Source organism: Balaenoptera acutorostrata, chromosome 15 (assembly GCF_949987535.1).
Source record: "Balaenoptera acutorostrata chromosome 15, mBalAcu1.1, whole genome shotgun sequence".
NCBI lineage: Eukaryota > Metazoa > Chordata > Mammalia > Artiodactyla > Balaenopteridae > Balaenoptera > Balaenoptera acutorostrata.
Genome location: NC_080078.1, coordinates 11973228 through 11988521, shown reverse-complemented (window position 1 = coordinate 11988521; position 15294 = coordinate 11973228). Strand labels below are relative to the sequence as shown.

The window sequence follows — 15294 nt, the reverse complement described above, 5'->3', positions numbered from 1 at the left end:
AGTGGGAATTCCACTCAGAGATGTTGCTGGGAAGAAATACTCCACTTATATGAATGTGTCACACAGGAGGCATTCTATTCCCATGGCAACAGTGACAGAAACAGGCAAAACTTAGTCTCCTTCAACTGGGCTTTTTTTTTTTTTTTTAATATTTATTTATTTGGTTGCACCGGGTCTTGGTTGTGACAGGCGGGCTCCTTAGTTGCAGCAGGCAGACTCCTTAGTTGCGGTAGGCGGGATCCTTAGTTGTGGCATGTGAACTCTTAATTGCAGCATGTGAGCTCTTACTTGCAGCATGTATGTGGGATCTAGTTCCCTGACCAGGGATTGAACCTGGGCCCCCTGCATTGGGATCGCGGAGTCCTATCCACCACGCCACCAGGGAAGTCCCTCAACAAGAAGCCAAGTGTGTCTCTTGGCTTCTTGTTAGTAATTCTTCTGGGTTGACTTAAACTTTCTAGCCCTTTGTATGTCAACCACCCAAGGGGGATGCCAGACCGCCATGGCTTGGTGAGGGGGTTTCATTCAACAACTATTGGCTGAGTGCCTCCTTGGGGGGCTGATTGTTAGGGGCACACAGAGGAATAAGACACAGACCTATATGGCCCTTGCCCCAGAGGACTATAGGGTCCTGTGGGGGGACATTTAATCTCAAAATTATTTTGCACTATGGAATGTGTTACAACAGGACCAAATAAGATGACAGATGACAGCCACTGATTCAGCAAGAAATAATCAGGTGGATTTTTATGATGAGGAACTTGGCCTTGAAAGGAGAGACTAGCAAAAACCTGGCAGGTCTCTGTCCTGGAGGAAACAGTGTTGCAGGCAGTTTATAAAAACGGGTCTGGTGGCCAGAGGCCGGGGTACAGGTGTTGTTATGGTTAATTTTATATGTCAACTGGATGGGGCCAAGCCCAGATTAAACATTATTTCTGGGTATGTCTGTGAGGGTGTTTCTGGATGAGATTAGCATTTGAATTGGCAGACTCAGTAAAATAAATTGCCCTCCCTAATGTGGGTGAGCATTATCCAATCCTTCAAGGGCCTGAATAGAACAAAAGAGTACAGGAAGGAGGAGTTTGCCCCTTTTGCTGCCTGCCTGCCAAGTTGGGATATCGGTCTTCTCCTGCCCTTGGACTGGGACTTACAGCTGTCAGTGTTCCTGGTTCTCAGGCCTTTGGACTCGGATTAGAACCATACCACTGGCTTTCTTGGTTCTACAGCTTATAGATGGCAGATCATGGGGCTTAGCTTCCATAGTTGTGGGAGCCAATTCCTTATAATAAATCTCTTTACACCTATATCTCCTATTGGTTCTGTTTCTCTGGAGAATCCTAATACAGGTGACAATGGGGAAGAAGCTCAGTTTTCAGAATTAGGCTATCTAATCAAAACTGAGCTGCCCTAAGTCTGAATGCTCAGGGTGTGGAAGTCGAGCTCCCAATTCTTCCCAATTAAAAGCAAGAGTGGCCCAGAGGTTTGGGAGGGGTTGAGCCTTCACCTGGGCCCAGGAGGCTCCAGGAGGGCTGGTTGGGCAGGGATCAAGGTAGGCCCTTATTCTCATTGGCTGCATCCTGTTTGCAGGTGGTGGGTGTACCAGACAAAATCTTGAAGGCCCTGTACCACTCTTTTCCAGAAGTGGTCTGTCTGGTACTAAAGGGAGAGACTGGAGAAGAGAGATTCCACTGGGGCCATTGGGCTGTAACCTTCAGCTGCAGGAGGACTCCATTGCTCTTCTGAAGCTTCCAGCAATGAAAGAGGGGCCATTCCTCAAATGCTTGCTGCCTCTTTTCTTTTTTCCATATTCCCTGCCATTTCTTGGGAGTGGAGAATGGGGTGTAGGGAGTGTGTGTGTGTGCGTGTGCGTGCACTTGTTTGCACATGCTTCCTCGCTGGTCCACGTCTAATACTCTTCTTTTTGTGAGAAGACCTCGAGGCAGCGGCAGCCAGAGCGGCTGTGGCAACAGCAGGGACCCACATTGTTGAGAAACTCAGAAGATGTGTGAATTGTCCATTTCACACTGCTCCTTTAATGCCAACGCCCTCCCTGGTGATAATGAAACAGGAGGACAGGAATATTGTGTTTTCTCTTCCTGCTACTTTCTGGGGCAGCTGGCTGCTATGCAGTCTTGTGAAAACTGTAGTCACCAAGTGAGAGCCACCTGACCAGGGTGCCGGATGCCTCCTGGTCCTCTGGGGTGTTTGTTTATTGCATCTTTCACCATATCAAGGCCTAATGAGAGTAAGCCTATGTCTCCAATCTTAACTGGGGGAAGGGAGCCTAGCACAATGCCTTTCCTGAGGTAGACATCCAGCAAACATTTATTAATGATCATGATGGTGATAAGCACAAAGAGAATTGGAAATATAGTGATGGTAAGATTTGGTTGATGCCTCTTCCCCCGTCCACCTGACACCAGATTTGAACAGGAAGAGTTATATTAGTATTTGGAGGTTTTTTCTCTACGGAGCATCATCTTTATAGAACATCGCTGCCATCAAGGTCAACATGTAACCTTGGATCAGTAACTTTGCATCTTTGAAGTCTCAGGTCCCCCCACTTCCTGGAGTTATCATGAGAATCAAATAAGATCAAATGTGCTTAGTATAAATTAACTCAATATATATCAATGGTTATGATAATTGCATGGCATAGTGGTTAAGGACGTGGACTCTGGGGCCAGACTGCCTGGGTTTAAACTCGGACTCTGCTGCTTACATGCCATATGATCGTGACCTCTCTCTGTCTCAGTTTCCTCATTTGTGAAATGAGGATATGGGATTTTATGACAATTGAGTAAATTAATTTTTGTAAAGTGCTTGGAGTAGTTCTTGGCATGTAGTAACTGCTGTCTAAGTGTTCACGAAATAAGTACATGAAATTAGGTATTGTACTACAAAGTATCATATGGAGAAAATCTCTTGACAATGAGGCAGACAGTAAAATCCAACTTTTCCTAAAATCGCCACTTTTGGATGATTTCTGTATTGGCCAACTTTACCCGCTCAACATACAATCTCACATCTCAGTGGCTTACAGAAACAAACAGTAATTTCTTGCTTGTGTTTTAGGTGGGCTGCTGTGGGTCTGTGTGTCTCTTCTCCATGTATCTCATCACTCTGGGACCCAGGCTGGAAGAGTAGTCCCAGTGTGGGACATGCCCACACTTCTGACAGAGGAAAATATCAATTATTCTGAGCAGAGCTCTGCAATTACATTGAAAACTTCTGTTAGGATGTGGCATGGTCAAGCCCAGGCAAGTCACGTGGCAGGGGACTTGAATGCACAATTTCCTTTCTAGGAAGGGGCTAGTGTAAATAGTGTAGCTCTCTACTGCAAGAACCAAAGTAGTGAGGAGATATGGTACCATTTCACATGAAGAACACTTGAAAGCATTTCTGTGAGTTCATAGAGATACTCATCCTTTTTTTTCTCCCTCGTTATGGTACAGGTGACTGAATTGTTATCCCATAATTTGTTTTAACTAGTCATTTATTGATGAACAGGAAAGTCATGCTTTTACAAACAATGCTGAAATAAATAACCTATGCCCATGTCATTTTGCATGTGGCATTGCTGGGTGTGCAGGACCAAAGATTTATGTTATGTTTGTCTGTCAGCTTGTTCTATCATGGACTGGGAGAACCGAATTAAAGTCTTCTGCAGCTGGCAGGTTGCTGTTTATTTTTCTGTATGTCTAGATAATTTCTGCTTTAGGAATATTGCTGCTATGTAATATGTAATCAGGTATATAAATATTCATAACTGATATCTTAATTGTGGACTGTACCCTTTAGCATTATAAAATGTCCTTCTTTGTATCATTTAATGCTTTTTGGCCTTAATTCTACTTTGTATAGTATTAATATCATAAACTCTGCTTTCATTTTGTTTGTATTTGCCTGGTATACCTTTGTCCAGTCTTTTTTAAAATCATTTTGTTTTATTCTATCTCTTTACAACATAGAGTTTGGATTTTCTTTATGCTATAATCTGAAAAACTTTTACTTTTAATAATGATTGAGGCTCATCTACATACTGATATGTATGCTTGGGTTTAGTTTTTCATATTATTTTATGTGTACTCTTTATAATTGCTTCTGCACATTTACTCTGTGATCTTTGTGTGTGTGTGTAGTTCTTCTGATATTTAGGAAGGCTGGTACCTTTGTTGTAGTTGCTACCATCATAAAATTAATTATAGCTTTATATAATTCTCATAGTCCCTATTTCTTTACACAGTATCTAACGGTTTCCTAATATGAACAGTTATAAACTTAATGTGTTTCCTGTTCTTTTGTCCTTCCTTCCTTCTCCTTAGTTTCCCAAATTTAGTCAATAATATTGTCTTGCTTGCAGTTTACATTTGAACTGTCAGTAAGCTTTTATTTTTTCTCATACACCTCGGGTACTTGATTTGTCAGCTTTAAATAATGTTCTTGGACTCTTATCTGTTACAGATGAGGTAAATGGCAGAATTACTATATCTCCTTCCTTCTTGGTCTTCCCTGGTCCATTTTTGTAAACTTTTTTTTTGTTGTTGTTCTTTCTAGATTGTCAGGGTATATAACACTTACATTCTCTTCCACCATCCAAACCTATGTTTGTGTTTCATTTTTTGCTCTTAGGTGAATGTATTTAAGACTCTTGCGCTAGAACCCAAGGCATTTCTCACACTGCTGTGGATTATCCTCTGTAAGTTTCCTCAAGAACTGCTGTGGAATAACGTTCCTTGAGTTTTTGCAGGTTCAGAACTGTTTGTTCAGAGTCATTATTCTTGGAGAATGATTTGGATAAATATAAAATTCTTGGCTCAGATGTTGAATCCTTGGGGATTTTTAGGCACCTCTCCAGTGTCTTGAAGTGTTGAGTGTGGAGAAATCTGAAGTCAGCCTGATCTTTCTCTCTTGTAATCGAACTTTCAAATGCTGGATCAAAAGATTCTGTATCTTTAAAGTCCAGCAACTTTGCCAGGCAATGTCTCAGTGTTCACTGTTCTGGGTCAGTTTTCCTGACCATGAGAGACCTTTTCAACACGTAAAATCAAGCCTTTCATTTCAGGCTGGTTGAATTGTATTGTTAAATATTTGTTTTCCTTCATTGTTCTGGTTCATTTTATTTTTTATATTTTAAGGGAGTCTAGTATTGGGTCTCCTTTGTGTGTCTTTCACATCTATAATTTTATCTCTCATGTCTGTAACTCATTTCATTTTGTGTTCTTTTATTCAAGTTTCACATACCTGTCTCTATATCCCTTATTCTGTTTTCTTCAGTGTCTGTTCTGCATTTTGCACCTTAATGCTTTTGTTTTCATTTCTGTGGTGTTTATTCTATTTATTTCTACTTCTTCCTTGAGCTTTGCCAGCCACATTTCATTGTAAAATTTTTGAAATGAATAATTTTTCTACCTTTTGTCCATATTTTTTCTTATAGACTCTCTGCATTGGTGCTGAAGCAGTTATCTCTATTATTATTGTTGTTGTTATCTGTCTATAATCTATATGATACATTTTTTAACCTTTATATCTAAATTCTTTTTTTCTTTTTAAATTTTTAAATTGAAATATAGTTGATTTACAATGTTGTGTTAGTTTCTGGTGTACAGCAAAGTGATTCAGATATATATACATACATATATATATAATCTTTTTCATATTCTTTTTCATTATGGTTTATTACAGGTTATTGAATATAGTTCCCTGTGCTATATAGTGGGAACTTGTTGTTTACCTATTTTATATGTAGTAGTTTGTATCTGATAATCCCAAACTCCTAATTTATCCCTCCCCCACCCCCTTTCCCTTTTGGTAACCATAAATTTGTCTTCTGTGTCTGTGAGTCTGTTTCTGTCTTGTAAATAAGTTCATTTGTATCATATTTTAGATTCCACATATATGTGATATCAGCGGAGATTAGGCACATTCAGGGTGGTATGGCCGTAGACAACGTGATATCATATGATATTTGTCTTTTTCTGTCTGATTTACTTCACTTAGTATGATAATCTCTAGGTCCATCCATGTTGCTACAAATGGCGTTATTTCATTCTTTTTTTTAACGGCTGAGTAGTATTCCATTGTTTATATATACCACTTCTTTACCCATTTATCTGTCAATGGACATTTAGGTCAGCGGTCCCCAACACTTTTGGCACCAGGGACCAGTTTTGTGGAAGACAGTTTTTCCGCAGATGGGGTGGGGGGATGGTTCAGGTGGTAATGCCGGCGATGGGGAGCGGCAGATGAAGCTTCACGTGCTCGCCTGCCACTCACCTCCTGCTGTGTGGCCTTGTTCCTAACAGGCTGTGGACTGGTACTGGTCCGCAGTCCAGGGGTTGGGAGACCCTGATTTAGGTTGCTTCCATGTCTTGGCTATTGTAAATAGTGCTGCTGTGGACACTGGGGTGCATGTATCTTTTCGAATGAGAGTTTTCTCTGGGTATATGCCCAGGAGTCGGATTGCTGGATCATATGGCAACTATATTTTTAGTTTTTTAAGGAACCTCTATACTGTTTTCTATAGTGGCTGCACCAATTTACATTCTCACCAACAGTGTAAGGGGGTTCCCTTTTCTCCACATCCTCTCCAGCATTTGTTATTTGTAGACTTTTTAGTGATGGCCATTCTGACCAGTGTGAAGTCGTATCTCATTGTAGTTTTGATTTGCTTTTCTCTAATAATAGTGATGTTGAGCATTTTTTCATGTATGTCTGTATGTCTTCTTTGGAGAAATGTCTATGTAGGTCTTCTGCCCATTTTTTGATTGGGTTGTTTGCTTTTTTGTTATTGAGTTGTATGAGCTGTTTGTGTATTTTGGAAATTAAGCCCTTGTTGGTTGCGTTGTTTGCAAATATTTTCTCCCAGTCTGTTGTGTGATATTATAGATGCGATTACTGCTATTATTATTCTTGTTCCAGCAATGAATAATGATGATAACGCCATTGTTGTTGTTGTTGGTGTTATTCATAACGGAATGAGCTGGGTTTTCTGAGCCAGCTCATGGGCGGGAGATCCTATGTGGGGAGGGGCCCGGGCAGCCTCTGATGCTCGCTCCCTCCCGTGCTCCACAAAGATAGACTGCTGCTGTGAGCCAGCGGGGTCCCAGAGCGTCCAAGTCACCTGTTCTGGCCACCTAGTCCCTGTAAACATTCAGTGAGCCTTCACCTTCAGGCCATGTCATTTAGGTGGCACTTTCTGAAATTTGTCCCTGCTGGACTCTCCCGTCTCTATTTTTTCTTCTACTCTTCACTTCCCCTAACTGAATCTCAGTCCAGTCGCGGCCTGTTCAGGGCACCCTTACATGTACTTTGGGTTATATTCATCTTCGAATTCTGTGGAAACCACAGTTTGTGTAGTTTATAATTCTCTTTTTGCTTTTGTGTGACTTCTAGGGGGAGAAGGAGTAAAATGAGGAGAAACCTACTTATTTACGTAGCCATGTTCAGACTAGAAGTCTTGCTTCTGAAACCAGCTTGAAATCCATGTACTGTTGATATTCTTTTGCAGCACTGTTGTGTGGCTTAATTTAAAGCCTGGGGTGCTTGGTTGTAAGGAGAGAAATTTGCTTTATAAAATAGAGTTTTCTCTCAGCAAGGGACAAAGAATACTCGGAACAGTGTTATTCTTCATGATAATGGTACTTTTAGTATCTACCAATTCTGGATAACTGTCTCAGGAATCCAGAAAAGATGCTTTTACAAAGCAATTATCAAACTTGTATCATTTATGCCTGCCAGCTCTGAGAGTGGCTGTCCTGTTTATTGATTTCTGATCCAAAGCTGGAGAACGACTAGAATTTTGGCACCCAGTGGTGACATCAGAACAGCCCTGGGTTATAGTGCAAAGGGTGCTCTCATACACAGTTGGTAGGGATATAAATTGGTACAGGATTTCTGGAGGGACTCTGGCAGTCTGTATCAAGAGACTGGAAAAAAAAAATCATACCCTTTCACCCAGTAAGCCTATTTTTAGGAATTCAGCTTACAGATATAATCAGAGACTCAGTCAGAGATCAGTGCCCAAAAATAATTACAAAAAATTGGAAACTGCTTAAGTGATCAAGGGTACTAGTTAAACTGTGGTGCATTCATAGGATGGAGTAGAAATCATTCATTAAAATAATCTTTCTGTTAACATTTCAGTGATGTGGGAAAATGCTTGTGGCACTATGTTAGGGTAGGATATAAAAATCTCTAAACCTTGTGATCTTAGTTATGTGAAATATGCAGAGAAAACAACTGGAAAGAAATCAGCATTAATAATGATCATTTCTAGTTATGAAACAATGGAGTCATACTTATTTGCTGTTTATACTTTGCTGTGTTTTGAAATTTTTCTACAATGAGCACACCTAATGTATTTTATATTGTCCTTTTATTTTTAATTTAAGTTTTAAGGACATACATTCAAGTGGGACAAATTCAAAAGGTATAAGGATAGATAGCAAACATCTCTATCTCTCATTCATTTGTTCACTCATTCATTCAGTTGCCTACTTCTTCTCCCTGGAGGCAGCAGTATTATTAGTTTCATTGGCATACTTTTGGAGTTATTCTATGCAATCCAAGTAAATCCCCCCACACAGATATCTATTTTTCTCTCTCTTTCTTATATAAATAGTAGCATACCTATATGTACACCATTCTGTTCCTTTTTTTTAACTTAGTAATATTTCTTGGCAGTGATGTCATATCAGTATTTAAAGAACTTAGATTCTTAGGAATTCTGGCATAGAATTTCATTCTTCACAAGTATCTCAGTTTAAAAAAAATCAACACAAACTATTACGAATCCTTTTTTGTTGTTATAAACAATGTTGTGATGAAGAACCTTGGACCTATGTCATTTCAAACATGTATGGCTTTTATAATCAGTAACAGCTGATTACAACTGTCAACAGGGCTCAAAGAGGTGGCTTGTCAAAGACAAGTTCTTGTCTCTGTCCAGCTCAACAACGCCGTGTTGATTGGAACAAGACTAGGATGGGCAGGAGAGACCGAAAGGAAGGAAGCTCTTTCATGGCTGGGGGGATGCAAGCTGTGTCGTAGGTATAGCATTAATTAAGTTAGGCTTCTTTCCCAAGTAGCAGTTAGTCCTCTTTAGAAAGCTTTGTCCACCTGACTTACATCCATGGAACATCTCATCTAAAACTCAATGCTCATAATCTACTGCTGTTATCTCACAGTGTCACCTCTGCAAACTTTACCTCCTTTGACTCTTGTGGTTACCCTATGAAATAGGATAGAGCAGTTAATACCCTATCTCATGGGCAGGGACAGTTAGCAAGCACTGGATCCCCCATTTGGTTACTATTCTAGTGTAGACAGGGCCAGCTCTCTCCAGTTCCAGCCTCTGGTCTCTTCTTCCTGACCATGATGTACATGACAACTTTAGCCTTCTCAACTTCTTTCTTCTGATAACCATTTATTGCAAGACAACTCATTTACTTACTAGGGGCAATATTTCACCACCTGCTTCTCTTGGAGATTTTACCAGGATGTCACATTGCTTAAAACTAGACCTTCTGTGTTTGATTTCTTCATTGAGATTTTATGGCTCTGGTGGGCTATTTCCAACTAAAAATATTGCAGCTATTCTCATTGGCACTGAACTTTAGGGTCTCTGTCTCCAATTTATCTCAGTGTTGGAGCAGACCCAGAGCTGTTTTCTGAGGAAAATCTTGGCCCTGAATGGGGCTACTCACGCAGCTCACCTCAAACTTATATCCTGGTTGGGCTCCTTAATTTATAGGCAAGGATGTCAAACATGCTTTTTGCTCTGCTGGCTGTTAAGCATGAAGATCAGCTCTTAATCAGCACTGTGGAGTGTCTGTCCTCCAGGTCCTTGTTGGGGGGCAAAACCCTGAATTCTTTGCTACCTAATTCTTAACCAACACTCAGCAAAACTCTAGTCTTCTACTCTGATTGCCTGTATATCCTTTATTGCCACCTGTCTATAATACCTTTCTCTCCTCTAGAATCGGACTTAAAATTTTAATATATTCATTAATTCAGTCAACAGGTAGGCATAGAGCACAACTAGGTACTAGGACTAGGTACAAGTCTACGTATTGGGAATACAGTTGTGAACAAGACAAAGCTCCTACTCTCAAGGAATTTATATTCTATTTGGAAGAGAAAGATAGACATTGAACAAATAAACAAGTGAAGATATAGTATGTCAGATAATTGTTAAGTGCTATAGAGAAAACTAAAGGAATTTAAAAGAAATAAAGTGAAAGTCTGTGTGTGTGTGTGTGTGTCACACGATTTCATATAAGTAGGTTTGGGAAAGTTTCACAGTCATATAACATTTGGATAGAGATCTGAAAGAAGTGAAGATGTGAGGCACTTACTTAGAAGAGCATTCTAGGTGGAGGGCATGGTGGGCACTGAGGTCTTTAAGCTTAACTGGGCTTCTCATGTTTAGGGACCAACATGGCTGGAACAAAGAGAGAGAAAGGAAAGTGGAAAGAGTTGAAATTAAAGAAATAATGGTGGTGCACGGAAGGGCACCGTGGTTAGTGTGGGTGGCCTGTAGGTGTATTAGGCAGGGTTCTCCAGATGTGTATATTTGTTATTATATATGTATAATATACTATTATTTATACTATTATGTAATTAAGAGAATTATGAGGAATTGGCTCACACAGTTATGGAGGCTGAGATGTCCCATGACCTGCTATCTCCAAGCTGGAGACCCAGGAAGCCAGTGGTGTAATTCCAGTCTGAGAGCTGGCAGGCTTGAGACCCAAAAAGAGCTGATGTTTCAGTCTGAGCCTTAAAGAGAAGACCAGTGGCCCAGTTCACATCAGTCAAATAGTAGAAGTTCCCTCTTACTCAGCCTTTTTGTTCTATTCAGGTCTTCAACTGATTGGACCAGGCCCACCCACATTAAGTAGAGCAATCTGCTTTATTCAATCTACAGATTTCAGTGTTAATCTCATCCAGAAACACGCTCACAGACACACCCAAAATAATGTTTGACCAAATGTCTGGGCACCCTGTGGCCCAGTTAAGTTGACACATAAAATTAACCATCACTGTAGGCAATAGTAGTTCTGGCTTCTGCTTGGAGAGAGATGGGGAGCCACTGGAGAGGTTTGAACAGGGGAGTGACATGAGCTGACTTAAGTTCTAGTAGGACCCCTGGCTGCTGTGTTGAGAATAGACTAGGGCAGGGAGGAGGGGGAAGGGCAAAGTGAGGGCAGAGAGAAGAGTTAGGAGGCAACTGAAATAGACTAAGTGAGAAATGAGGGTGGCTTGGACTAAAATGGTATTGGTGGAAATGGTGTGAAAGTGTTCTGTTTCTAGATACATTTTTAAGATAGAGCCTCTGGGGCTGCACAGGACTTTGTACTGTTGTGACAGCACCTCTCATTTTTCACTGTAATTACTTACTCCTGCATTTGTTGCTATTTTATTAGTCTTTGTAAAAATAGCAACATGGTAATAATGGCTAACATCTATTTTTAAAAATAATTAATTAATTAATTAATTAATTAATTTTTGGCTGTGTTGGGTCTTCGTTGCTGCGTGCGTCCTTTCTCTAGTTGCAGTGAGTGGGAGCTACTCTTTGTTGCGGTGCACAGGCTTCTCATTGCAGTGGCTTCTCTTGTTAAGGAGCACGGGCTCTAGGTGCGTGGGCTTCAGTAGTTGTGGCATGCGGGCTCAGCAGTTGTGGCTCTGGGGCTCTAGGGTGCAGGCTCAATAGGTGTGGTGCATGGGCTCAGTTGCTCCAAGGCATGTGCGATCTTCCCAGACCAGGTCTCCAACCCATGTCCCCTGCATTGGCAGGTGGATTCTTAACTACTACGCCACCAGGGAAGCCCTGGCTAACATCTATTGAGCTATACTCTGTGTCAGGGACTGAGCACATGTTATCTCCTTTGATTATCACATCAACCCTATGAACTTATTACTTACACAATTTTATGTAGGGTGTTCATCAGGTCTGGAAATATGGATAATATTATTTATATTTTAACAGGTTGAACATGTCCTTGATGACATTTTGTATATTTGTCTCTGTTTTCACCCTTACAGGTATCCTGTAAATGAGGTTTAGAAACTTAGCTAAGATCTCATGCCAGTCAATGCCTAGCACTGTTTAGTACCGTGCAGGTGTTGAAAATAAGCCATATTCATTCCTTCACAGATATTTCTGAGACCCACTGTGTGTCAAACAAATGGAGGACTGGGGACACAGCATTGGAAAGATAGAGTTGCTTCCCTCTTGAAGCTTGTGTTCTAATGGAATGGCATAGTGGGGGGTCAGTGAGTAATCCTTTTTGGTGTGAGTGGAAGAATAGAAAAAGGCCTTGGAGTGGTGAGTAGGCACAAGATAGTTGGGAACCTTGTAAGCCCAGGTGAGGAGCTTTATTCAGATAGGAAGCAATGGCTCTAGTTAGGTAAAGACAATGAGAGCTCTGTGTATGACAAAGGATTGTGTCTTCCCGGCTCATCTGCTGTGTCTTTCCCCCACCCCCATTCTCCTACAGTGCAGTTACAGAAAAGTACTGGCTAGACTAAAACTCCTATCGCTTTGACTTGATGCTAGGCTAACAGGACACCTCCTCAGTGGGACATCAAAGCAAGTGACAGAGCAGCAAGAGAAGTTGCCTCCAGAGCTGGGAGAATATGTTATCTCTGCTGCTGCCGTTTAGAGGACAGAATCGCCTGCAAGCAGCTGTGGTTTGCATTTGAGCATATGGCTGGGCCTGGTACGGCCCAGATTTCACCCGAATGCCCTTAACGAGCCGGCAGCTGCTTCCGCCACTGCCTCACCATCCCTGCCCATCGCCCCGGCCTGCCCCGCCATCTCCACGGCAGTCTTCTCTCCAGCTGTCGGTTGCGGGGTGGGGTTGTGGGAGCCAGAAGCAGCTAGCCCCTTCTGATAGCCGATCACCTGCGGGCACCGTGGCCCACCAGGGTAATGGGCAACACAGGGAACACCCAGCGTGGTCAGCTCTCCTTGGAACTGCAGACAAAACACATAAAATCAAAACAGCCCTTATGCAGCAAGTTTAATTTCAGTATAAGTCACGGTCAGCTGGTGGCATTTCCTATTTGGGGGAAGATCCAGGTTGCGGATTGCAGTCGACCCTAGGGTTATAAAGAGCTGGGTTCTAATGTTGGTTCTGCTACTAGGAGCTGGGTGCTATTGGGCAAGTCCCTGAACGGCAGTGAGCTGGATGGAATCAGAGCAGATAATAACTACCATCACCACCACCACGACTGCATTTTATTATGTTCACTATGTGCCAGGCACTGATCCAAGTGTTTTCCATGTATGAGATCCACAAATATCAACTATCTCTATTTCAGTTTGCTCCCTCCCCCCATTTCAGAAGAGTCATTTCTTCCCCCCACCATAAAATCATACATGGAGCCCACATTTAAAACAGAACCGCTTCGTTAGAAGCAGAAACAGGGGACGGGACTGCCACTCTTCACCGCCATTTACTGTCCCCTCCTGCCCTGAAGTGTCTGCACCGAGGATTATGGCTGGAAGACAGCTGGTGGGAGTGCGTTAGCCTCCTGTGGCTGCTGTGAAAGTGGTGGCTTGCAGCAGCACACGTGTGCTCTCTTGCAGCCTGGAGTCCAGAGGTCCAGTCAGTTTCCCTGGGCTAGAGCAAGGTGTCGGCAAGGTGGGGTCCTTCTGGAGGCTGTAGGGGAGAATCCGTTTTCTTGTCTTTTCTAGCTTCTCGAGTCTGCCTGCATTGCTTGGCTTGTGGCCCTTCCTCACATCACTGCATCCTCTTGCTTCCATCCTCACATGTCTTATTCCCTTCTGTAGTCAAATCTCTCCTGGTCCCCCCCTTATGAGGACCCTGGTGATTACATTGGACCCACCTGCAGAAATCAGTATAATCTCTGTATGGAAGGACCCTTAATTTAATCACATCTCCAAAGTCCCCTGTGCCTTGTAAAGTAACATTCACAGATTCCAGGGATTAAGATTGGGATATCTTTGGGGGTCATTATTCACTGTACCCCAGGGACCATCTAAGTCTCCTCAGCCTAGATAGCTCTTCACTACACTCAGAATTGGGCACATGGAGTCTTGCCAATAATGTTCACTTATGTATTGATTGATCCTTTTCAGAATTTTCCCCCCTGTAGTGCAGTGCAGTGGATCGGGCAGTGTTTGTTCTCTGAGCCTTAGTTGGGTGGAGTGTGAGGCCAGTGGACATGGTAAGGGTCCTTGTGCTCCCCATCAGCCATGCCAGGGGTGCCTTTGATCACTGCGGCAATGTCAATAACAATTATTTCCCCCTTCGTGATTAGCTCCACTTAAGCTGAGTCTAAATGATATCAAAACAGCCAATTTGGTCAATTTACTCAGTTTGTCAATTTAGTAGAAAATTAAAAAGTCAATTAAATTAGTGGTTTGAGTGAATCGACAGGTTGTCTTTCGGACTCAGTCCAGTAAGGAAACCCTATATAGACAGCTTCCAGAGATGAGAGTCCCACCAGACGAATACTGTTAATTCTCCTAACCGGACATTCTATAATCATGGTGATGAAAATAATACCCTTTCTCCACATTTTCAGAGATGATAGCTATTTCGAGAAGCCCCACAGTGATGATCTAATTTTGTTGTGACAACATCCTGAGATAGAACAGCTGAGGAAACTGAGGCAGGGAGGCTAAATAAGAAATTCCAAGAGAAAGACAAATATGATATCACTTATATGTGGAATCTAAAAAATAATACAAATGAATTTATTTGCAAAACCGAAACAGACTCACAGACATAGAAAACAAACTTATAGTTAGCAAAGGGGAAGTGGGGGAGGAGTAATAAATTAGAAGTATGGGATTAACAGGTACACACCACTATATATAAAATAGACAAACAACAAGGATTTACTGTGTAGCACAGGGAACTATATTCAAAATCTTGTAACAACTATAATGGAAAGGAATCTGAAAAAAAAGTGTAACTGAATCACTTTGCTGTACATCTGAAACTAACACAACATTGTAAATCAACTATACTTCAATTAAAAAAAAGAAATTTAAAGATTCATAGCACCAATGACAACATAGTCCTTTTAAAATACGCTAAGAACTGATTTAAGCACCTTCCATATGTTAGCTTATTTAATCCTCTCCAGAAATCTGTGAGGTAGATTTTTATACAGATATTATTATCCAGATTTTACAAGGAGTAAGTTAAGGGCAGAGCTGGGATTCGAACTTGGGTCTCTTAACAACCTGCTTTTCTCTGTAGGTCAGGAGTTCTCAACTTTGGCTGTATGTTAGATTCACAAGAGAGCATGAAA

The 15294-nt window shown here is 41.6% G+C and overlaps 1 long non-coding RNA gene across 1 annotated transcript in view; it reads left to right on the top strand.

The window, feature by feature from the left end:
- The first annotated feature begins 3304 nt into the window (after positions 1-3304).
- Positions 3305-15294, top strand: part of LOC130704819 (uncharacterized) — a 132671-nt gene continuing 120681 nt past the window's right edge. Inside the window, exon 1 of the long non-coding RNA XR_009005297.1 lies at positions 3305-3404. This is a non-coding gene — a long non-coding RNA (uncharacterized LOC130704819). The remainder of the gene's footprint in view (positions 3405-15294) is intronic.